Consider the following 26,195-nt stretch of genomic DNA (forward strand, 5'->3'; position numbering starts at 1 on the left):
CGCAATATTCTAGGTGACTTCTAACAAGTGTCTTGTATAAGTTCAGCATCACCTCCCTGCTCTTGGATTCCTCACCTCGATTATTAAAGCCAAAGATGTTGTGTGCATTAGTAACTGCGCTCTCCCCCGTCTTGCTGCCTTCATTGATTTGTGAAAATATACCCTCTGCTCCTTCACCCTGTTTTCTTAACTGACACACACCACAATAAATGCCAAGTGAAACGGTAAATGCAATTGCTAGCCATATTGTGTACTAAAACGCTTTTTTTTGGTTGTTTCTTCCAGGCTACACCAGGGCAAGCAGAGAAGCGGTACGTTGTCATTATTTCAAAGACCTTTACAGAGCAAGGAGAGCTGCTGGTCAGGAAAGATCTGAAAGCAACACTCCCACTTTCCAACCCTTTGACCTTATCCCCTGGAGGCTACGGCAATACAATTGTACATCTAAATACGTTTTTTCAATGTACTAAAGGTTTCTTCCTGCCTCATTTTTGCAGCAGCGATTTCCAATCTCCCCACCATCCTCTGGATGAACGATATTCTCTTCAAATATCCTTATAGCTGAAAGTCCATGACTCCTGCTTACTGATCTAATTAGGAATATGCCTTACAGCTATATGCCTCTCACACTCCAATACTCCTCTATCAGGTCACCCTCAACCTTCTCTAGTCCAAAGAAAACAACCTGAGATTATCCAGCCTCTCTTTATTGTTGCTGCAGTGCTCCACATCCCAGACAACAAACCAGTTAAGCTCCTCTGGACGCTCCGCAGTGCAATCACATCCTTCTGATAGTGCTCCTGCAGCAGCGCCATCAAACTGACCATAAACAGGTCCAGGCAGCGGGCCGTGGAGGGGGTCTTGAGGGCCGACTGCCTGCCCCTCTTCCGCGGTTACGTTCGAGCCCGGGTGTCCTTGGAGAGGGAGCACGCGGTGTCCACCAACATTCTGGAGTTGTTCAGGGAGAGGTGGGCGCCGCAGGGAGTGGCGTGCGTCATTTCTCCCTCCAACTCTATTTTGATTTAGTCCCTGCCCTCCCCTTCACTGTTTGATCACACAGCATTGCCCTTTGACGTGAAGGGCACTGCTTGTCACTTGCCACCCGGGTGTTTTGCTGTCTTCCTGGTGTTGGAAATTGAATAAAGATTCGTGCGCTTTGTGTCTCTCACTGTGTCTCACACCTGCACACACACACACACCATGGGTGCTTGGGAAAAAATAAGCACTACCGCAGTTCAGCAGTCATGCGGGGGTTAAAAATAAAAAAAAGAGAAAAAAGAAAAAAAATTGAACGTGTTTTTTTAAAACGGGTTAACTGGAACTGTTTGTTCGGTGACTGTGATTGCCATATGTCTCCATGGATCCTAACTGTCACTGGAGGGTTTCTCTCTTCCCTTAGTAAGGGTTTATTTTCCACTGTTTTATCCCATTGTAGCAACAGATGCATGAACTCCGACATTAAGAAGAATCAGCAGCGGCAGAGACAAGGATAGCAGCAATCAGAACCTGTGAACAGTAGACTGGAACATTACAACAATGGAACGAAGTTTATCCTGGGGTCTATATTTAATTTCTTCGGTTTGGTCAATATTACCATACCGGATAGAAGGTATGCTGAGGATTATTCAAGCAGGTTACTATCCCATCCTCGCTATTGTTGGTGTTCCTGGTAAGTCACTATATCTCTGTCCATTTATTAATTACATAAACTATGTTGAACTTCATTGATATTTATGATATCTGTACTTGGCGAGGACAGAAACTAGTTCCTTAATTTTTATTGCAAACTCAATTCATTACTCAAATGTCAGACCCTATTCCCCACCTTCACAAGAATTTGAGAGTAAGACTGTTCAGAATCCCGAGTGCCCTCAGCCTGAATTGATTTACGTCTCTGCAATCTCTCCATTACCAAAGCTATCAGGTCTATAACACCACAAATTCCCATCTCACTGTCAATGCGGTTGAAGCCATGCCATTATCTATGCCTTGTTAAAGTTCAGACTTTACAGTTCAAGCTCTCTTATGAGCATTCTTCCAGTTGCAGTTGTTTTGATCAAAACATTTTTCTCATTTGTAAAGTAACTTCACGTTAGGGGCACTGAGTCAAGGTAGTAACGTCTCCAGACAGGCAATTCACAAGCACAGGTGATTACACAAAAGATAGTGTTTCACATCCTTCCACTGAGGCTGTCAGATCTTCAAATAAATGACAAGAATTGGAAATAAAAACGAATTTCCCTAATGTCAACCATAAAACCACCAGCATTTTCTCTATAAGCTGATCTTATTCACTCATGTCCTTTGGCAAAGAAATCTAGCATTATCACCTGGTTTGAATTAAGACTGACTTCAGACCCACAACAATGTGCTTCCCTTTTTACTGCCTTGAGGAATAGCCTCACAGTAAATGGCATTTAGTGAGATCAACAAATGCAGATATCCCATATAACAAACTTAAAGGTTTAAAAAACAAACATTGATGCTACAGATTGAAACAATATGAAGGGGAAAATGCCAGAGTAACGCAGATTTTACAGCTTCGGGTGAAGAGAAAAGCAGAGTTGACATTTCGAGTCCACTGACCATACATCAGAACTTAACACAGCTAAGAAATGGTATGATCGATGTTTGTGACAGGGATATCGATTGTGAAGGGAAGCAAGAGTGAGTGGAATAGATGAAGAAAGAGAGAGAGATAGAAAAGAAAGAGCAAAGAAAGGGTGTGATAATTATCAGCTGGAATAGAAATAAAATATGAAGTTAATATTATTTTATTTTCTCATGTTCGCACTTTGCTGAATATCATACTCATGTAGGGTACATATCAAAATCCCTCTTTAAAGTTATGTCACTTTGTCTCTCTTCCCTGAGTGTGATCATCTTCTTTTATTTATTCATGGGATGTTGGGCCAACATTTAATTCTCTTTCTTCATTGTCCTTGAGAAGGTATTGGTGAGCTACTTTCCTGAATCACTGCCGTCCGTGGGTTGTAAGTAGTCAGTGCTTAGGTCAGTCAGGTTTCACCTATGTGAGATTATGTAGTGATTGATATAACTGAGTGGCTGGGTTGGCCATTTCAAAGGGAAATTGAGACTCAACCACATTGTTGTGAGACTAGAGTCACATGTAAGTCCGACCAGGTGAAGATGGCAGAATTCCTTCCTTGAGGACATGAGATTGCCAGGTAGAAATTTTCTGACAATCGACAATGGTTTCATTGTTTCGTTTGATTATTAATTCTTGAGAATTTATTCATTCAAATTCCGCTGCTTGACAAAGGTAGGATTGAAATCCGGACTCTTTGTCATTACCTGGGTCCCTGGATTAATATTCTGGAGATAATAGCGCTAGGCCATCGCCTCTCCAGCATCTCCATACACCACCATTGATAATAATGATGCTACTTTTGGCGTGACTGTGCTTCAAGCACAGCTGTTCGCAAGGGAACAAAAAAGAATTTGGCAATAAATGCCATCCTTCTCATTTTGTATTTAGTAGAAGGTAAGAGGATGGAAAGTGTTCTTGGTGAAAAGAAGCTGGATGCCTTTGGTGATGAGTCACGAACAGAATTTGTATTCATGGCAGGTAATCAGCACAGTAAATGGTACGCTGCTCGTCTTTGCAAAATGATTATAGGAGTGAAGACACCTTCCTGCAGTTGTGGAATGTGATTGAGACTGTGTACAGAATTTCTCTTCTTTGTAAGAAATGATCTCCTTGCATAAATGAGACAGTGTAAAGGAGTTTTGCCGGACTGATCCCTGGGATTATGCTACGATGAGGAGAGCTTGAAGGGAATGAGTTTTTAATCTGTGATGCAACAAAGAAAAAAAAAACCGGTGATTGCAATAAAATTTAAGGGTTCTGCACCAACGCACATTACATCAATTCGCTATGACTCAGTGAAAGTATAAGTATGTCTGTGGAGCCCCGATTTCGATTGAAAGAGAGTTCCAGGCATTGGTTGAATTTTCTCCATCTGAGTGTGCTGTTGGTGTCTGACCCTGCAATATCATGTTGTTTACAAATGTGTCAGCAGCCACTATCTGAAAGACTTGGCCGTTCCCACCAGCATCTGAACTCCATACAGAACACTGCCCTGTCTTCTCAGAGATGGAAGATGTCCCCTTGAGACTTAGCACAAACCGTCCACTTTCCCTCCTCACCATCAGCAAGCCACGTCAAAGCAACACGAGTGTGCTAATAGTGATGGAAACAGGACGAACATCACGACACAGTCTGTCTGTGCAACCTCTGCTTCAGTGGTTTGTCGTGTTGAAGCATCAATGACATTCTCCTTTTCCTGTTTATCAAATTTGAGGGACTGAATGGTCTGTGCTGTCCATGTGTTAGATTCTCGAGGCGCTGAAAGTCCTCCTTCTTGTCCCAGGGAAGAGGTTCAACTACAGTATTGGATGACCCATGGTTCCCGTTTGGCAGTGTGACATGCTGACAAGACTTGTCTCACTGTGTAATGGTAGACAAGCAGGAAGCTGGAAGTCAGGTAGCATCGGGAGGTGGAGAAGGCAACGTTTCAGGTATAATCGTTCTTCAGTTAAAGAGAGAAGAGGGAAAGTTCAGGGAGAGAGATCAGCAAAATGGTTCAGTGGGCAAGATGGACACAGGTGGCGGGCAAAACTTGGTTGGTCGATGTGATGAATGAATCTGGTCGAATTGAAGAGAGGAGGTGGGAACGGAAAAGGATTTGGGGCATGGTTGGGCAGGTTATTTCAAACTGAAGAACTTACTGTTGAGTTCTCTGTGCTGTAGGCTGCTCAGTCAGAAGATAAGATGCTGTTCCTCCAACTTGCAGACTGTCTCACTATATCAACAAAGGACATGTTGGAGCGGGAGTGGGAGGGTGAAATGAAATGGGCACTTGCTGGAGGTTCAGTCGGCCCGTCTGTGATGCTCAGCAAAACGTGCACTTAGTTTACATTCGACCACCTCAATGTGGCCTCTGATCACATTGGGAGCAAAGAATGCAATAAACTAGTTTTGAGGAGATGCAGCTGAACTTCAGTTTTACCTGGAAGCAGGTTCAAGGCCCTGGATGGATGTTAGGGGAGTGGTGTACTGGCAGGTGTTGCATCTTTTCTGATGGCAGTGTAAGGTAACTAGGGGAACGGGAGGTGATTGTGGTACAAACCAAGTACTGGCGAAGGGAATGGTTCTCGTGGCAGATTTAACAGGTGGTGGGAACCAAAATAGTTTTCTGCATGTGATTCGCCTGATGTGGTTTTCTGTTCATCAGAGAGATGGAACGTAAACTTAGTGAATGGTTCACTGAGCTTTGCAGCCAGATCCTCAGGGACCCACAGGACCTTCCAGTTGCCATCCATTTTAATTCCTCTTCACACTCTCCTTCCGGCATGACCACCCTTGGCCTCCACAACGACTCAATCTGCACAATGGATGAACAACACCCAATCTTCCGCCTGGGCAGCCGACAGTCAGAACGACTCAACATTGAATTCTCCACTTTCAAACAACCTCCCTTCCTTTGCCCTCCCTCCTCCCTTCCATTCCTCAGAAAAACTCTTCCTTCCAGCCACCAACCGGATTCATTCCTCCCAGCAACCAAAAACGTCGTTCACCTACCCCCACCTCACCACCCCGCTCCACCCTCCCCCACACCCCTTTATCTGCAGTTCCCCTCACCCCCACTCCCAGAACTGAAGAAGGATATAAACAAGCTGTTAACTTCTAATCTTCTGATGCTTCTCGGCTTGGTGTGTTCTTCCAGCCTCCTGTTTGTCGACTTTGAATTCCAACATTTCCAGTTTAATTTTATCTCTTCCTGTGTAACAGGCAGGAAAGAGTATATGGGCTGTACCCCCTCTTATCCAATAAGCTCGATTGGCTTAATGACTTTATATATTCGTGTGAAACTAGTTTGAGTTGCTGACTGAGTTCTTCTTTTCTTACCCTGGAAGTGTGCACTGTCTAGCAATGCAGTTACATGGATGTTATCTACACGTTAAAAACACAAGCTTGAATCTTGTCCAAGTTTTGATACTTTAGCTCCTGAATGGGTGATAAATTATTCTGAACATTGTGTTATCTTCACTGAACATTTCCACTTCTCTTCGCATGATGGAGGGAAATGTATTGATGAAGCAGCTGAAGATGTTTGTGCCGAGGAAGCTGCTCTGAGGGTCGCCCACAGAGATATGCATGGACTGAGATGATTGATATCCAGCAATCACATTGAGTCCTGGATTACCTAACCAGTTGGAAGTTTATAACTGATTCCCATTAATATCAATTTCGTTCAGACTTCATAACATTTTGCTCAGTCAAATACCTTCATGATATCAGGTCAGTCACTTTTCTGCTGTGGTCATAGCATTTGTTCATGTCAACAGTTCAAGGCATATGTGTTGGGAGTGCTTCCGTCTCTCAGAGTGTAGTGACTGGTAGGACTCTAATCTCAGATAATTAGTCGAACTACATTACCGAAATGTTTGGGGGAGGGTTGTGTCAATGCATTTTGTCACGTCAGAGAGTTGAGGGCTGCCAAGAATTAGGCATGAAAGAGAAATTGAGATATCAAGCAGATGAGTTCTGATTTTACTGAATGGAAAGGCAAACGTGAGGTGTTAAATAGCCGCGTGTTATTCCAGTATACCCCACACTGCAGTGAATCTTCCATTTCCTGTGTTACTTTCTTAAGGAAGCTAATCAGACTGATAATGTTAATGTGTAACAAGGTACTGGTGCTACTTGGCCCATTAATTCACCTGGGGAATGGGAACCCAAACTGGAGTTCCAGTGTCCAAGTGGTTCATAGTAGTGAGGTCAGAAATAAGGTTTCCAGATTTGTGTATGAGTTCACTGGCAGGCAGGATTGTGGTTCGAAGTGTGTCTACTTCAACGCCAGGAGCATGTGGAATAAGGTGGGTGAACTTCCAACATGGATGTATACTTGGTAATTCAATGTTGTGGCAATTTTGGAGACGTGGATAGAGCTAGACCTGATGGCTAGAACGAGGAGACATAGCTTTAAATTGAGGTGTGATAGATATAGGACAGATCTCAGAGTTTGTTTCTTTACTCGGGGACTAGTAGGGGCATGGAATGCACTGGCTGCAGCAGTAGGAGACTCGCCAACGTTTATGGCATTTAAATGGTCATTTTGATAAATATATGGATGAAAATGGAATAATGTAGTATAAATAGGCTTCAGATTTGTTCCACAAGTCAACGCAACATCGAGTGTCAAAGTGCCTGTACTGCGTTGTATTGTTCTATGTTCTATGTACTGTGGGCCCAGTGCTATAGGGTCGGAGAGCTGATTGGCCCATTCCTTTAACATTACATCAGCCTGCAGCGTCTGAATGCCCTCATCCTGTCTTGGTGCAATTGAAATTCATATTGAACAAATCCGTATAGACTAAAGCACCCTAGGAAAATATGATTAGGAGTAATCAGCATGCCTTTGTAACTGGGAGCTCATAACTGACAAATTTGTTAAAGCTCTTTGATGAAGTCACCAGGAAGGTTGATAAGACAGCGGCAGTAGACATCGAGAAATGAGGTTAGGCAGCATCTGAGGGTCGGGAGAATCGATATTTTGCACATTCTGATGAAGGGCATTAGACTAAAACATCGACTCTCCTGCCCCTCGAATGTTGCCTGATCCGTTGTGCTTTTCCATTTCCATGCGTTTTGAACCTGATCTCCCACATGTGCAGGTTATGAAGAAGTAAGGCGTTCAGATGTGAGAGATTAGATTTTAAAAACGTAATATTGTAAAAGCATGACCGGTCAGGCAACGTCCGAGAATCAGGATATTCGATGAAGTCTCCAGCAAGTCTCCCCGATCTCCCTGCATATTTATTCGTCTAATTCCCATTGACTGTTTGGAGTCTAACGCTCTTCGTCAGGAATGACCAGAACATTGACTCTGCTGACCCTCAGATGCTGCCTCAGCTGCTATGCTTTCCCAGCGCCACATTCCTCGATGTCTACCGCCCCTCTCTCGTCAACCTTCCCGGTCATTTCATCAAAGAATGTTAACAAATCCTTTGGTCATGATGTTCCCTCATAAAAGCATGCTGATTATTTCAAATCCAACTCTGTTTTTCCAAATGTAAGCATATCTCATCTCAGTATATTCTCAAGTAATATAACCACCACAAATGTTAAGCTTACTGGTTCATAGATCCCAGGCCGTTTTTTACGTATTTCATTTTGAACACAAAATTTCCTGCATTCCAGTATTCGGGACCTCACCTGTGGTTAATAATAATTCAAAATTACCAGCTAGGAACCCCACAAATTCACTTCCTCCTCTTGCGGTGTTCATGCATATATCTGGTCAGGACTCTGAGATTTATCCCCATTCAACATTTTCGGACATTCAACACATCCTCATCACTAATTTCCCCAAGTTCGTAAGGTTTCCTATCTTTCTCCATGATAATCACAAATGAAGAAAAATATTTGTTGAGGACCTCGCTGATATCCTGTGGTTCTACACATACATGTCCATTTTGGGTCTTGAGGGGTCCTCTACTCTATTCAGTTATTCTTTTTCCTTTAATATACTTAAAGGTCCTTGTTGGACTCAACCGAAGCTTCTCGGCCAAGAGAATTTCATGACCTCTTTTTGCCCTTTTGATTTCCTTCTTCAGTAAAGTCCTTTATTCCTTTTCTACCTATAGGGACTCGCTTCATTCGAACTGCCTGTATCTGAACCACATCGCCTCCTTTTTTTCTGGTCAATATCACTTGTCATACAAGTTTCCCTATTCCTCCTAAAAGTATCCTTCACCGTCACAGAAACATATAGAACTCTAGCTCTCTCACTGGCCAAAGGTACCTATGCCTGCAAATAAGCTACTCCAATCTAACCTTGAAAGCTCCTGGATAACTCCACCAAAATTTAATCTGTCCCAATTTAGAACTTGAACCTGTGGACCAGTTTTGTCTGTCTCCATAACTATTTTGCAATCACTGGAACTGTGGTCACTGGTCACAAAGTGCTACCCAATGTCACCTCTGTCATATATCCTGTTCTATTCCCCAAGCGTTGATCGAGTTTAGCACCCTCCCACTTTGTATCCTCTATATGTTACTTAAGCTAACTTGCCTGAGAGCATTTAACACATTTCACCCGATCTAAATCCTTAACTCTCTGGCACAGCCAGTCTTTGGTAGGAAAATTAAAATCCCATACGATGACAACCCTATTTCTCCTGCAAGTCTCCCCGATCTCCCTGTATATTTATACCCCTAATTCCCATTGACTATTTGGAGACCTATAGTGCAACACCAATAATGTCATCATCACCCACAATCCTCGTTGGATGATCCTTTAGTTACTTCATCTCTGATTACTGCTGCAATGCACACATGAATGACAAATGCAACTACCCTGTCCGCCACTTCTGTCCTGGCGAAAGCACCTGTACCCTGTCATATGAATCTGTCAGTCCTGTCCCTTCCTTAGCCATATTTCTACAATGGCTAAAATATCCCAGTCCCATATGCCAATGCCTTCCTGTCAACCTTCTTACATTGACATAGGTGCAATTTAATTCAAAAGGCATTCCTTTCTCTCGGTAGAATTCCACCTGACTTGTCTCTTCTACTTACTATTTATGATTACTGTATCTCCTTCCAGCCTCGTACTTGCTTCCCTGCTGTTGGAGATGCCATCCCCTACCCCGCGCCAAACTACTTGAAATCCTCCCTTGTTGCACTCGCAAATCTGGCCATGAGGATATTGATACGTCTCCCATTCAGATGCAATCCGCCTCGCTTGAACAGATCACTTCTATCCCAGAAACAATCCCAATGATCTTAAAATCTGAATCCCTGTCCCTGCATCAATTCTTTAGCCATGCATTTATCTGTCATGTCTTCCCATTCTAACCCTCATGACCATGTGGCAGTGAAAGTAATCAGGACATTACCATGGTTGAGGTCCTTGGTTTTACATATTTTGTTCCTACGTAGCTCTCTATAAAACTTCCGGTGGCCTCCTCCCCATTTCTAAATATGTAATTTGTGCCAACGTACACAATGATTTATGTCTGCTCATCCTCCCCTTTGAGACCGTTCTGCTGCTGCTCTGAGACATACTGCACCATGGCAACCGGGAGGCAACACTTCTTCCCAGATTCCCACTTGCCATCACAGAATCTCCTGTCTGACCACTAAATGCTGAGCCTTCTATCTCTGAGGCACTTCTTTACCTTTACCTTTTCTCGCTGTGCCCAGAGATAGTTGTAAAGTCATCGACCATGTTACTACTCCTTTCCCCTGAATGGCAATTCCCCTCCTAACAGTCTTCAGATGTGAATACTGGTTTTCGAAGGAAATGGCCACAGGGGACTCCTGCTCTCCTTGCCTACTCTCTTTGTCTTTCCTGGTGATCACTCAGCTAGTCTCTGCCTGTTGCATTAAATTGCGTTTATATCAATGCAAGAGGGCCGACAGGTACGGCTAATGAAGTCAGGGCGTGGATAGGCAGAGTCATTACATGTACAAGGCGAAGGGACGGACTTGGGTTTGACATCCTCACCAAACCTCTTATCTATGATGCGCTCAGCATCTCGAATGTCCTGACTGAATCCAGATCCAGCTCCCTAACACAGTTTCCCAGCAGCTGCAGCTGGGGTGCATTTCCCATACTTGTAGTCATCAGGGACAACCTCCATGAGCTCCCAAATCCTGCAGAGTGAACATGCGATTGCCCTAATTGCCATCGATTACCCCAGCATTGTGTCTGTCATCGTTTTGATACTAATGTATAATCACAAAGCTTCATTTGAAGACCTTTCACGATATCGTAACTCCTTACTGCAGTAACTGACTGCTTCATTAATAATGATATGCAGGAGTCAGTGTTGGACTAGGGCGGGCAAAATTAAAAATCACGTTACACCAAGTTATAATTAAACAGGTTTATTTGCAAACACTAGATTTCAGAACACTGCTTCTTAATCAGATAGCTGTGGAACAGGATCACTAGACACAGAATTTATAGTAGGAGAAAGTGAGGACTGCAGATTCTGAAGATCAGAGCTGAAAATGTGTTGCTGGAAAAGCGCAGCAGGTCAAGCAACATCCAAGGAACAGGAGAATCGACGTCGATTCTCCTGTTCCTTGGATGCTGCCTGACCTGCTGCGCTTTTCCAGCAACACATTTACAGAATTTATCGCAAAAGATTACAGTGTCTTATGAGGCTATTCACAGTTTCATGAGGAAGGAGCGATGCTCCAAAAGCTAATGCTTCCAAATTAATCTGTTGAACTATAACCTGGTGTTGTGTGATTTTTAACTAAGTTAATAATTCAACACCATCGCCTCTTTTGCACTCTTTATTGTCCTGCTTATAGTTCCTGTACCACATTGAGCTGTTAGCCCTGATTTACCTCAACAACGACTCTGTGATGGCAACTGTGCCACAATTCCATTTGTCAATTCATTCACGCCTGTCTGTATAATACTGCCAGCATTAAGGTAAAAAACACGTGGCCTGGAATGGAACACACGTAACACTCTCTACCTCAGAGTCCTGCGGTCATTCACTGTTTGTTATCAGATTGCACAATTCTTGGAGCAAAATGCAAATCTGGGAGTGAAACAAAACAATATTTGTTGAGTTGTCATTTTATTAAAAAAAAAGATTCATCCAGTTCCACGTTCCAGAACCAAGCGTTCACCTTCACATGCTGTGTGTTTCTCGTGATTAATTCCACACTCAGTGTGCAGTGTATTCAGCACTCAGTGTGTTGTGAAACATTGCTTGTGTCTCTCCACCAGTGCACGTGCTCCCTGAGATGTGACTGGACACTGCAGGGTTCTGGCTTGTATTGATACTTTGTGAGCAATGGTCACTTTTACCCTGGTAGTTCAACTCTGCCTCTCACCAGATGATGTTTCTTACACGGAAATGGTTGGTGCCTTCCCATGTTTATCAATTGTATTATCCATGTGACATCGGGAACTGTACTTCCTCAGGAAGGCAATCTGAAATGGAAAGCAGTAAGTCAGTGGGTTAAACAGGGAATTATGCAGTGGCAAGTTGAATTGAAGCACTGACTGCTTCACACATGTTGTGGACTTTAATCAATTTGGCTAAATTGTGAGGGAGTAAGCTGTGTGAGATCAGGAACCTGGAGAGGGGCGTTAGGCAAAGACTTCTAGCCATTTTGTGCAATGTTGCATTCAGCAGCGTGCCAGTACAACATATGTGTGATGACTGACACCAGAAAAAAATTCACAAAGTTCACTTATTAAAATGATCATGGGCTTGTCATTCACGGCTGCTTTCTTCAGATGCGCTCTACAGGACCAATCTCTGTTCACTCAATGCTAATCCATTCTTCAAGTGAGTACCCGGAAGAAGGAGATTTATTTTCTTCTTTAGGGAAATAACACGCTTACAGCTTGAAATGTTTGTTGCAATGAAGGGAAAACTGCAATATTGTTGGTGTCATTAAAGCAATACGAGAATAATGTTGCTGCTACTGTTGGATGATTCTGGCACTGTGCACGTGAATGATCATGGATGTTTTCAGAAATGCCGGGCCTTCCTTGATTGAGTAAGTGCTGATACTCCATGCAGTGATGCTGATTTGCAGTATAACCATTTAATATACGCAACTGAGGGAATAGAAAGGAAGACATTGTTTCGTGCTTCATGGCATATCAGAACTTTCATGGTTGGGACTACATAGAAACATATAATAAAGAGAAGGTCGATGGAATCTGCATCACATAGTGTTGAACTAGGTGGTTGATAAAGTTTGTGAGGTTGCCTGTCTCAAACTCCCTCCTAGTTAGTGCATTCCAGACACATACCACTCTCAGGGTTCAAAACCATTTCTAAAAATCCTTTATTATCTCTTACTTTAAAAGCGTGTCCCTTATTCTTGACTCTTCGCTGAAAGGGAACATTAGCTGTCGGTTCATCCTACCCAGACCTTAATTCCTTTTATGGACCTCCACCAGCCTCCCACGTCAATCTTCCCTGCTCCAAAGAAACGTGCGTGCAAACCCAGACTGTCTTCACATTTATCAGTGTTAAATTTCATTGCATATTGATATGGCTATCTGAACAATCTGTTCATATCCTCCGGAAACCTCACACATTCCACCTCACTGTGAACTACGCAGCGAGTTATGTCATCCACAAACATAACTACCCTACCCTCCAACCGCACCCCCCCCACCCCATTCGCATTGTCAATATTTATGAATATTACAAACAAACCGTGAGATCCCTCCTGTTCTCCAAGTTCCATTTATTTGTTGGAATTCCACCATGTGCGGTGGCCGGTTTCGAATCCGGGCTCTGAGCCATTACATAGTTCTGTAAATTAATGTTTTAGAGATCATACTGATAGACAATCGCTTCTATACCTAATTCAACCGTCTCAACTGGCAATTGTAATGTTGCTGTTAGCGTGAATGAGGTGCAGAAAAGTGTGCAGTTGCATTGTCAAATAAATCTATTGAGAACTGTTTATATTTCACGTCACCGGGACTGGGTGGAGATGGAACAGTTTAGGAGGCAGGAAATGAAATACGATAGGCAATCATTTTCAACACTGAGTAGGTGTGCCATCTATACACGGATTTGACTGTCATTGCAATCCGGTGGGTATGCTTTGGATGGCTTTCTTGTGTTTGTGTTGTTTGCTGCTGCATTCATTTAGGGAGACCACTGGGTGAGGTCAACCCAGTCTAGACGAAGGATAGGCATGGCATTTACAGTATAGCTGGGTCTACTACATGGCTTCAAACACGGAGCAGAAAGTGCGCAGAATGGAAGCTGTGTAAGCAGAGAGGAGCGGGGCACGGCGGTGTCCTCTCTGGGATTTGAAATGTTGCATTTATTCCAAGTGTAAAATGTAAAGACAGTCTGATTGAACAATGAGAAGCTCACAGAGCTGTGCCACTTCCTTCAGCATAACCTGGAGTCTCACTCTTGATACGAAAAAATCCTGTTTGATTCTGGAACTTTCCAGACAGGATGGAGTGACACATCAATCATGTGTTAGAGTTTCGACCTCTGATGTATCATGAGGTGACAGAGGCCCCCTCTGCCCAGAAAGGTGAATACACTGATTGTGTCTACATAGAGGATGGAACAGAAAACCTTCGTGAAACACCAGAGAACTGGGGGAACGGCAGAAATTGCTAAACTGCATAACTATTAAAGCATAAGTATTCGGAAAAAAATATTGTATTGAAGGGTGTTAACGCGCTGCACCAGATGAGTGATAAATTTAAAAGCTGCTGAGATACAGCTAGATGATTCAGCTTTTGGGTAGTTTAATCAGGAGGCATAGACACGATGGATCCTTCTGTACCGTAAATTCCATGGTTCTCTGAGCCACATCCCTGATATTGTGGGAGAACAAAGTTTTTCAAACATCTTTCTATTCTTGAAAGGATCCCGCAGCTGTCATATATTATTACGTAGAGAAACAAGAAAAGAGAGAGCAATAGACCGTGGATTCTTTCACATGCGAAATTTTCTCCTTCGCTCAGGTAAAATTTCAAAGAATGTTATCCGACCACCAAACTGGACTATGTGAGGTCTCCTTTAACATTCTTTAGATGATATGATTATATCCCTGTTCTCTGCTTCACGTAACAAATTATTTAAAAATTATTATTGAAGACACGTTTGTATGTGCCTGCACAGTTTCTGTATAACAAATGCATGCGTTTATAATTCCTGAGTTAAAATGAATGCATTGACTTCGTTTTAGCCTCCCATCCGTCACCTACACCCCCGATGTACTCTTCTCAGATGTTATATGGTTCAATATCGACATCTCTTATCCTCAGGTCTGAAGAGAATGACAGTGGTAATGGTCAGAGCAGATGATATATGTAAGGCAGAGAAACTGCGCATGGATACCAACACCTACCAACAGAAGGAGTCAACCCGACACCAGTCATAGTTAACAGAATTAACACACGATAGAACGCGGACTCATAACGAAGATGGACGTACAAAGTTAGAAATCAGAAGATACGAACACAACACAATACACAGACTCCCAAAGGTATATAAACCAAACACATCCCTCAGATACATTGTTTCCCAACTGAGAACCCTCACGCACAGACTAGCCAAGGGACTGAATGTGAGAGTATGACAGTGTCAGACTATTTACTGTCCGAGTCAATATGAGGAATAAAGGTGACAATGGAAAAGGGAGTAATGGATTAAAAAGCTGTACAAAAGGCACTCTATCTCAATGTGTGTTGTATACTTAAAACAGACTGGTGAAATCAGTGCACGCACTGAGGGAAATGAAAATGATTTAGTGGCATGAGAGACATGGATCAGAGCGATATTGGGAAATGAATACGCAGAACATTTTATATTTGTGATTGTTATACACAATTGAAAATGAAGTGGTTGTGAGGAATGGCAGTTGTGTGATTGTAAAACAGGATCTTGCATCAAACACTTAAGGTAATATCTTAACCGTACTGTTTTGTTGCAAAGTGTCAGTTGAGTTGAGTTTGGGGACAGATTCCCACCGTAAGGCTGAGTTGGTCTCACCAAATCTAATGGGCAGAAGGGCCTTTGTGATGTGGGCCTTTTTGACTCGAACAGATTCTATAGCTGACTTTGCCCCGAACGTTCTACAACCTGCATTCCCTTGAATGTACTATAACTGACATTCCCTGAAACGTTCTGTAACTGACATGTTCCAGAACGGACTGTAAACATCATTCTGTGGAATGTTCTCTAACTGAATTCTCTGGAATATTCTATAACTGACATTCTCTGGAACATTATATAACTAACATTCCCCAGAGCATTCTGTACCAAACATTTCCCGTAACTTTCCACAACCAATATTCCCCAGAACATTCTGTAACTTACGCTTTAGGGAGCATTCTATCCCTGGTATTATTTTGAATGGCTGGCAATCATTGAATTGAACAAAAGATACAATCCCGAGGGAAGAGATCCCGTTCCAGTGAAAAGGTGACACTAGTTCGAATTCCGCTGAGACAGTTAAAGGGGTGAATACGTTTTCCCTGCGTTTGCATTACTTCTCGAAAGAGGATAGTCCACACTTTAGACAAAAAACCAGAAATTTCTAACCTCCATTTTCATCAAGAATCTGGGAAAGATTCCTTCAGGTCAGCAACGTTTTCACCCTCCGTTTTAGGAACAGGGAAGGAGTGACCAGTGTCTGGTCTCAAATGATCGACTGTGTGGAAATGTTGTAGAAACCATTTGTTCTTACGGATGTGTCTTTGTGTGTTTGGGAAGGGATGGTTTCCAGTGATTGTTGAGACTTTTTTTCAGTCATTCAGACTTATCTGTTTGTTATTTCAGCTCCAATTATTGGAATAAATCTCTGAACACAGTGACAAATTTGTCAATCTCACGGTGTCCTCAAACAAACTGGGAACGTGCCTTCAGGCTGATGTATAATTTGTTTGTTTTCCTTACTCACAGTTAACATCGTGATGATCTACATCCTGCTTTATAAAGATTGTGGATTGTCTCCATGTGTTAGACGTTACCTGGGGGCGATGGCAGTGGCAGATCTACTGGTCATTATCCTTGACCTGCTCCTGCGGCACATTCCCATTGTTTATCAGGAACAGTTTTATTTCCTGTTGGACATCCCTGTGTGCAATATCCATGCCGTCCTGCTTTATGCAGCCATTGACTGTTCTGTCTGGTTCACCGTCACTTTCACCTTTGATCGATTTGTGGCTATTTGTTGCCAGAAGCTGAAAAGTAAATATTGCAGTGAGAAAATGGCAGCTGTGGTTCTGGGAACAGTGACTGTGCTGAGCTGCTTAAAGAACGTTTTCTGGTATTTTATGCTCACAGCTCGTTATCGTCTGGGGAACGTTCCCTGGTTGTGTTGGGTAACAAGTCATGTTATGTTCTCCCGTCTCTGGGTCGCAATCGAGTTTCTCTACCACATTCTAACTCCAACACTCCCATTTCTTCTGATTCTGCTGCTCAATGTTTTCACCATCAGACACATTTTAGTGACCAGCAGAGCCCGCAGGAGACTCCGGGCTTGCACCAATGGGGACGCTCAGTCCGACACAGAAATTAGAAAACGAGAAAAATCTATCACTTTATTGTTTGTGATCTCGACCAATTTCATCCTATTATGGTCAACATTAATGGTTTATTCTATATGGAGACGGATATATTATATTGGGTATCAGTCTGTGTATCTAGAGAACTTTGTGCAGGAGTTGGGCTTCATGCTGCAGCTCCTCAGTTGCTGCACAAACACTGCGATTTATGCCGTAATCCAAACTAAGTTCAGGAAGCAGATGAAGAATGTGCTGAAATATCCCTTTATCCAAATTCATCGATCAATCAAACTCACTCATTAATCATTCCAACTGGGATTTTCCCATTTCCATTCGGTATTTCAGTAATGAAGCAGTTTGTCGCTACGTAACAGAGCGAGGGTGACGCTGTTTTGTTTAACATCGTCCAATAATGGATTACAGAAATATATTTCAATGTTTTTCCCAACTCAGAGGCCAGTGAAAGAACGCCCAAACCCACTGAGTTTTTTTTTAATCACTTCAATTTGTTAACAATAGAAATGTTCATTACAAAGTGTCACGCTGTAAAGTGGACGATAATAGAATCATAGAGAAACAGCACTGAAACAGACCCTTCCGTCTAACTCATCAATGCTGAGCAGATATCACAACCTAATCTAGTCCCATCTGCCAGTGCCTGGACCACATCCCTCCAAACACTTCCGATTCATATACCTGTCCAAATGTCATTTAAATGTTGCAATGGCACTAGCCGCCACCACTTCCTTTGGCAGCTCATTCCATACACGCACCACACTCTGTGTGCAAATGTTCTCACTTAGATCTCTTTGAAATCTTTCCCTCTCACCCTAAACTTATGGCATCTAGTTCTGGACTCTCCCATCCCAAAAGGGAAAAGATCTTTTACTATTTACCCTATTCATGCACCTCATGATTTAAAAACCTTTATACGGTCACCCCTCAGCTTCCTACGCTCCAAGGAAAACAGCTCTAGCTTACTCAACCTCTCCCTTAGCTCGAATCCTCCAACGTGGCAACACCTTTGTAAATGTTTTCTGAACCCTTTCAGGTTTCACAACATCCCTCCGATGGGAAGGAGGCCAGAATTGCAAGCAATATTCCAACAGTGGCCGAACCAATGTCCTGTGCAGCGGCAACATGACCTCTCAACTTCTGTACTGAGTACTCTGAACAATAAAGGAAAGCATACCAAACGCCTTCTTCACTCTCCTATCTGCCTGCGACTCTACTTTCAAGGAGCTATGAATCTGCATTCCAAGATGTCTTTGTTTGGCAACACTCCCTCAGAACTTATCATTAAGTGCATAAGTCCTGCTATGACTTGCTTTCCCAAAATGCAGCAACTCACATTTATCTAAATTAAACTCCATCTGCCACTCCTCAGCCCATTGGCTCATCTGATCAAGACCACATTGCAATCGATGTAGTACACTACATCTCCATTTTGGTCTCATCTACAAAGTTAGTAGTTATACCACTTAAACTCACCTCCAAATCATTTAATTAATGATAAGGTGTAGTGGACACAGCAACGATCCTTGTGGCACTCCACTGGTTACAGGCGTCCCGTTCGAAAAACAACCCTCCAACAAGACCGTCTGCACAGATTAACTGGCAGAGGTCTTTTATGATATCTTCAACCTCTCCCTGCCGCAGTCTATTGTCCCTGCCTGTTTTACTACGGCCAGAATAACCCCTGTGCCGAAGAAGACTCACGCAGCATGCCTCAGTGACTACTGCCCAGTGGCCCTAACTTCAGTCGTCATTAAGAGGTTTGAAAGGCTGGTCACGATATTAATCAACTTAAGCCTCCCCAATACTCTTGACCCAGTCCAATTTTCCTATTGGACCAACAGATCCACGTCAGATGCCATATCACTTGTCCTCACTCCTCCCTCGAACATTTGACGCCAAGAGTAGCTATGTAAGAATCCTACCCTTTGACTTCATTTCAGTCTTCAACACTGTTGCGTTGTTATGCAGCCTCGAGATTCATGGCTAAAGTTAGTGATCTCAGACTAATAACCGTCTAAGTAACTGGATCCTCAGATTCCTGACCCAGGGTCACAATCAGTGAAGATTGCTCCCCCCCTACCCCCCCCCCGCCCCCCCCCCCCCCCACCAGTGGTGCAAACTTAGCCCCCTAGAGTACTCACTGTATACCCATGACCGCGTGGACAAATACCGGAATAATGCCATTTACAAGTTCGCTGATGACACCACCATAATCAGTCGAATCTCAGATGGTGACGAAAGAGACTACAGAGGGGAGGTGGAAGACGTGGAAATTTGGTGAACTGAGAACAACCTAGCTAACCATACTGGCCAAATTAACGTACTCATTATTGTTTTTGGAGGGATTTTACTCATGCTCCCCTACACATTAACACCACACAGATGGAACGAGTGGGGAGTGTGAAGCTCCTGGGAGTGGTCATCAACAACAAGCTTTCTTGAACTCTTCATGTCGACACATTGGTTACAAAGGCCTAACAAAGTCTCTTCTACCTCAGGCAGATGAAAACATTTGGCGTGACGGCGAATACCCTTGTCAACTTTTGTAGGTGCGCTATCGAAAGCATTCTGCATGGATGTATCACTACCTCATATGGCAACTGTACCTTTCAAGATCCGAAATGATTACAGCGAGTGGTGAACTCGACCCGGACAATCGCAAAGCCCAACTTCCCATCTATAGAATCCAACTATCAGACCCGTTGTCAAGGAAAAGCCGCCAGCATTCTCAAAGATCATGGCTTTTCTACAACCTCTATCATTGGGGAGAAGTTACAGAAACCTGAACACATGCACCAGCCAGTATCGAAACAGTTTCTACCCTACTGTTGTTAGAATACTGAATGGACTCACAAACTGTTAACATACGCCTGTCCCTGTGTGTTGTCTTTTGACGCTTTTACCTATTAGTTACTTATCTATGCTACTTAATTTTGTGATCTACCTGTGCTGCTCGCAAGACAAGTCTTTTCTTTGTGCTTCGGTACATGTGACAATAAATTTGATTCAATTCAATACAATTCTTTTACATTTGTGGCAGTTCGGTATCCAAATGACTAGATCTCCCTTTATTCCATGAGATCAAACCTTGTTTCCCATAGGGAACCTTGTTGAACACCTTATTGAAATCCATATAGATCACGTCTTCACTCAGTCTCATCAATCCTCTTTTTTATTTTTTCAAAAACCTCAATCAAATTTGTGAGACATGACTTCCCATGCACAAATCCATGCTAACTATCCTTAATCTGTTCTTGCCTTTCCAAATGTAAGGAAATTCTCTGCCTCAGGATTCCCTCGCACAACTTGCCCACTACCAACCTCAGGCTCACTGGTCTATAGTTCTCTGGTTTATCCTTACCACTTTTCTGAAATAGTTGCATCACGTTAGCCAACTTCTAGTCTTCCATCACTATCGATGATGCAAATACCCCAACAAGAAGCCCAACAACTACTTCCCTAGGTTCCCACAGAGTTCTAGGTACACCTGATCAGGTCCTGGGTAGTGAGATACTTTAATGTCTTTCAAGACATCCAGCACTTCGTCCTCTGTAATATGGACATTTTCCATGATGTCACCACATATTTCCCGACATTCTATACCTTCCATGTCTTTTTCCACAATAATCACTGAGGCCAATTACTCGTTTAATATCTCCCCAATCTCACGTGGTTCCGCACAAATGCTGCCTTGCTGATCCTTGAGGGGCCCTTTCTGTCCCGAGTTTCCCTGATGTCCTGAATGTATTTGTAGAACCCTTTGGATTCTCCTTAACTCTATTTGCCATATCGATCTCATGACCCTTTTTTGACCTCCTGATTTCCCACTTAAGTATGCTCCTTTATACTCTTCTTAGGATTCACTCGATCTATCCTGTCTATAAATGACATGTGCTTCCGTCAGCTTCTTAAACAAAACTTCAAATTCTTTAGTCATCCATCATTTTCTATACCTATCAGCTTTCCTATCACCATAACGGGAATATACTATGTCTGCAAGCTTGTTATCTCATTTCTGAAGACTTCCCATTTTCCATCCGCCCCTTTACATGCAACCATTTACCCGAATCAACTTTTGAAATTTATTGCCTAATACCTTCAAAATTGGCCTTTCTTCAATTAAGAACTACAACTTTTAGATCTTGTCAATATTTTTCCATCACTTCTTTAAAACTAATAGATTACGGTCTCTGCCCCTAAAGTGCTCCACCACTGACATCTCAGTTACCTGTCCTGCCTTATTCCCAAAGAGTAGATCCAGTTGTGCACTTTCTCTAGCAGGTACATCCGCATACTGACCCCGAAAATTTTCTTGTACATCCTTAACAAAATCCCCTCCTGCTAAGCACTTAACACTATGGCAGTCCCAGTATTTGTTTGGAAAGTTAAAATTCCCGACCATAACCGTTCTATTCTTCTTACAGGTAACTGAAATCTCCTTACAAATTAGTTTCTCAATTTCCCTCTGACGGTTAGGGGGTCGAGACAGCGATCCCAATAAGGTGATCATTCCTTTCTTATTTCTCAGTTTCACCCAAATAAGTTCCCTGGGTGTGTTTCCGGGAATATCCTCCCTCAGCGTAGCTGTAGTGCTACTCCTTATCGCAAATGCTATCCCCCGTCCTCACAGTGGTTCACTGGTTAGCACTGCTGCCTCACAGCAGCTGGGTCCCAGGTCCTATTCCAGCTTCAGGTGACTCTCTGTTTTGAGTTTGCACATTCTCCCTGTGTTTCCTCCGGGTGCTCGGTTTTTCACCCACAATCCAAAGATGTGCAAGTCAGGTAAATTAGCCATTCTAAATTGCCCCATAGCGTTAGGTCAATTAGTCGGAGGGAAATGCATCTGGGTGGGATTCGGGCCTGTTTCCACACTGTAGGGAATCTAATCTAATCTTGCCTCTCTTTCTATCCTTGAAGGAGCATTTGCATCCTGGAACATTAATTTGCAAGTCCTGTCTATCTCTGAGTCAAGTTTCTGTAATTGCATGATATCCCAGTCCCTGCTCCTTACCATGTTCTGCCTTTCCTGTTAGGCCCCTTGCATTGAAATAAATACCGTTTAACTTAACAGTCCTACCTTGTTCTCTGCTTTGTCCATGCCTGGCCTGACTGTTTGACTTGCTTCTTTTCTCAACTATACCAGTGTCAGATTAGTCTCTCTCCTCAAAATCTCCCTGGGTCCCTTACTAGTTTAAATCTTCCCAAGTAGCTCTTGCAAATCTCCCTGCCAGTCTCTTAGTCCCCTTCCAATTTAGGTGTAAGTCGTCCTTCTTGTAGATGTCACTTCTACCCCAGAAGAGACTCCAATGATTCAAAAATGTGAATCCTTCTCCCATGCATCAGCTCCTCAACCATTCATTCATCTGCTCTATCCTTCTTTTCCTACCCTCACTAGTTCGTAACACCAGGAGTAATCCAGATGTTACTACTCTCAAGGACCTCCTTTTTAAAAAGATGCCTTCCCAACTCTTTGTATTCTCCTTCTAAATCTCAACAATTTCCCTTCCTGTGTCGTTGGTTGCAATGTGTAGAACGACCTCCTGCTGGATGTCTCCTTCTTGATAGCATTCCACACCCTCTCTAAGGCATCCTTGATCCTGGCACAAGAGAAGTAACACACCATTCTAATTCCTCGCTGCTGGCTGTGCCTCGGACTAGAGAGCCTCCGAACACAATTGATCTCTGAGAACCCGACGTGCCCCTCATTGCATTACAGCCAGTCTCGATACCAGAAACTTGCAAATTCTTGCTGCATTCCCCTGAGAATCCATCTTCCCTATATTTTCCAGAACAGCGTACTTGTTTGAAATGGGGATAGCCACAGAAGAGTCCTGTACTACCTGCCTACCTCTCTTACCTTCCCTGAGTTAACCCATGCATGTGACTGTATCTGCGACTTTACTGTCTTCCTATAACTGCCAGCAATCACACTCCCTTGCTCTTGTAAATTTTTCATTGCCCCTAACTGGCGCTCCATTAGGTTCATTCGATCTGATAGGATTCACAACGAACGGCATTTAATGCAGATATAATAATCGGTCGCACATAAAATCTTATAAGCTCCCACATGCAAGGAGAAAAGCATGTTCCTCTACTGAGGACATTTTTGCTTCTTCGAATAGCATGCTCTTAAAATAGCCAAGTCTTATTTCTCTACAAAACACTGTTCCAGGCTAACTTAATAATTATGTCTTATATTTTTAAGTTTAATCCATAGACATATCTCATTAAAACATATAGTCAAGAAAGATCCCACACTATTCACTACTGCACATTTATAGCAAGGCCCCAGGGCCACAGTTAAAAGTATTCTCTTATCAGTCTCAGTGATGTGACATCTCCCAAACAGATTCCTTCAAGATCAATTATGAACTTCAAACTTTGTTAATTTTCTCAGATGCACCCCCGTGTCCAGGAATATGTGAATTCAACAGCAAACCGCACAGGTTCACTGTTGTTAGTTCACAGTGTGGTTTCTTTTGTTCTCTTTATCCTGCATTGATTTCACCATGTGCTGATTTGACTGTTCCTCTCCCTTTTAAAAGTGCTGTTGTTTTGACTTTTATTTTTCTCCAAAGTTCCAAAACAATTCCTGGAATTCGAGGAAATCACCTCCAACTCCTAAACTAACTCAAAAAGTAACAGCCAGGTACAACCAATATTTTTCCCGTTCTCCATTTTTGATTACCCATTGTTGTTTGTCTCTGAGTTGAAGAAGCTGAGCTGGACAGAGACAGACACAGCACCAGATCATAGCCCTCAGGGAAATGGAGGACACCGGGCCCCAGTTCAGGAGTTGGGTTTCCGTCACTCTGCCCTTGCTTTCACCTCTGGTGTTACACATATTACCTCATTCTCCTGCACTCTTTTTCCCTCTTCCCACTCTGTCCACCTCTGACTTTCCCTCTCTCCGACTTTCCACACACTTGTGCTCCTTTCCGTGATTATGGGCTCACAGGCCATTGCTTGAAGAACAGAGTATGGATGGGTTCACAGGCCATTGCTAGAAGAACAGAGTATGGATGGGTTCACATGTCGTTGCGAGGAGAACAGAGTGGCAATGAGTTCACAAGCAGCTTCTGTGCAAAATGAGTGAGAATGGGATCACAGGCTGTTGCTCGGGGGAAGGTGGGGATGGGTTCACAGGCCATTGCTGGGAAAAAAGTGCGGGGAAGGGCTTACAGCCTGTTGCTTGGAAAAGAACGTGAGGAAAGGTTCAAGTCTGTTGCAAGGGAACAGATAGGTGATGTGGCCAGAGACGTTTGCTCAGGGAACATGATGAGGATTAGATTAGATTACTTACAGTGTGGAAACAGGCCCTTCAGCCCAACAAGTCCACACCGACCCGCCGAAGCTCAACCCACCCATACTCCTAACCTAACACTACGGGCAATTTAGCATGGCCAATTCACCGAACCTGCACATCTTTGGACTGTGGGAGGAAACCGGAGCACCCAGAGAAAACCCACGCAGACACGGGGAGAATGTGCAAACTCCACACGGTCAGTCGCCTGAGGCAGGAATTGAACCCGGGTTGCTGGCGCTGCGAGGCAGTAGTGCTAACCACTGGGCCACCATGCTGCCCACAAACTGGGTCACAGGCCGTTGCTGAGATGTTCGACTGGTGATAAGTTCACAGGCAATTTGTGGGAATGCCATAGATGTTGTGTTCACACCCTATTGCTCGGAGAATAATGTGGGGATGAGTTCACAGGCCGTTGTGTGGAGAATAGAGCAAGAATCGGATTACAGTCTGTTGCAAAGAACACACTGTTGCCGACGGGGTCACAAGCAACTGCTAGTAGAACAGAGTGTGGATGGAGTTAAAGGCTGCTGCTAGGGGAACAGAGCGTGGAATGGGTTGACACGCTGTTTCTAGGATACCAGCACAGGGAAGTGTTCAGGCATCAATGTTAAGGGAAAAGAGTGAGGATTACTCCATAAGCTTTTGCTAGGAAAACAGAGTGGGGGTGGGTTGACATTGTTTCAAGGGAAACAGAGAGACTATAGGGTCACAGACTGTTGCTAGGAGGCCACTTTGGGGATTATATCCAGACGAAGTTGCTAGGAGAACACTGTGATGATGAGTTAACAGGCAGTTGCGAGGAGAAGCGAATGAGAATGGTTTGACAGGCAGTTGCAAGGACAATAGAGTAGGGGTAGGGTCACAGGCTGTGGCATGGGAGACAGAGTGGGGATGTAGTCAAAGGATGTTTCTTGGATGAAAAAGAGGCGATGGCGTCACAAGATGTTGCTCGGTGAGCAGAGGGGGAATAGAGTTATAGGATGTTGCTGGCGAAAAGGTGCAGTTTCAACGTTCTTAGGGGAACAGATTTGTGAAGGGTTCATATTCTGCTGTTAGGGAAACAGAGCGGGGATTGTTCAATGACCGTTTCCAGCAGAACAGAATGCGGACAGGTTCACAGACCTTTACTAGGGAAATGGAATGTGGCTGCATCACAGATTGTTGCTAGGGAAACTGAGCGGGTAAAGCAACAACGTGGGGATGTGTTTAGATTGCTTTGCTAGGGAAATAGTGCAGCGAGAGGGTCACAGGTCATTGCTAGGGGATCAGAGTGGGGATATATTCACAAGAAGTTTCTAGGAGAACACTGTGATCATGCGTTTACAGGCAGTTGCTGAAAGAACAGAGGGGGGTTGAGGTCACGGGACATTATTAGGTGAAGGGTGTGGGCAAGGGGTCAGAGGCCATTTCTAGGAAAATGACACGGGGATGGGCTCACAGGTATTTGCTATGGGAACAGATCGGGATGGTTTCATACTATATTGCTGGGAGAACAGAGTGGGAATGGGATCACAAGCAGTTGCTAGCTCAATAGCTTCGGGATGGGCTCACAGCACATTGTTGGGGAACAGAGTGGTAATGTGCTCACAGTCTTTCATTAAGATAAGAGTGTGGAATGAATTCATATGTTGTTGTAGGGGAACAGAGTGGAAATTGATTCACAGGCCGTTGCAAGGAAAACAGAATGGGATGGGTTGACATGTCGTTGCTAGGTGAACGAGGTGTGAGTGGGTTTACAGGCCAAAGTCGAGACGGGTCACAGGCGGCTGCTAAGGAAACAGAGTGCAGATGGCTTCACGGGACGT

At 43.5% G+C, this 26,195-nt stretch overlaps 1 pseudogene; it reads right to left on the bottom strand.

The window, feature by feature from the left end:
- LOC132837120 (histone H2B-like) overlaps positions 1-26,195 on the bottom strand; it is a 346,828-nt pseudogene that overhangs the window by 116,860 nt on the left and 203,773 nt on the right.

This window comes from Hemiscyllium ocellatum, chromosome 49 (genome assembly GCF_020745735.1).
Source record: "Hemiscyllium ocellatum isolate sHemOce1 chromosome 49, sHemOce1.pat.X.cur, whole genome shotgun sequence".
Classification (NCBI taxonomy): domain Eukaryota; kingdom Metazoa; phylum Chordata; class Chondrichthyes; order Orectolobiformes; family Hemiscylliidae; genus Hemiscyllium; species Hemiscyllium ocellatum.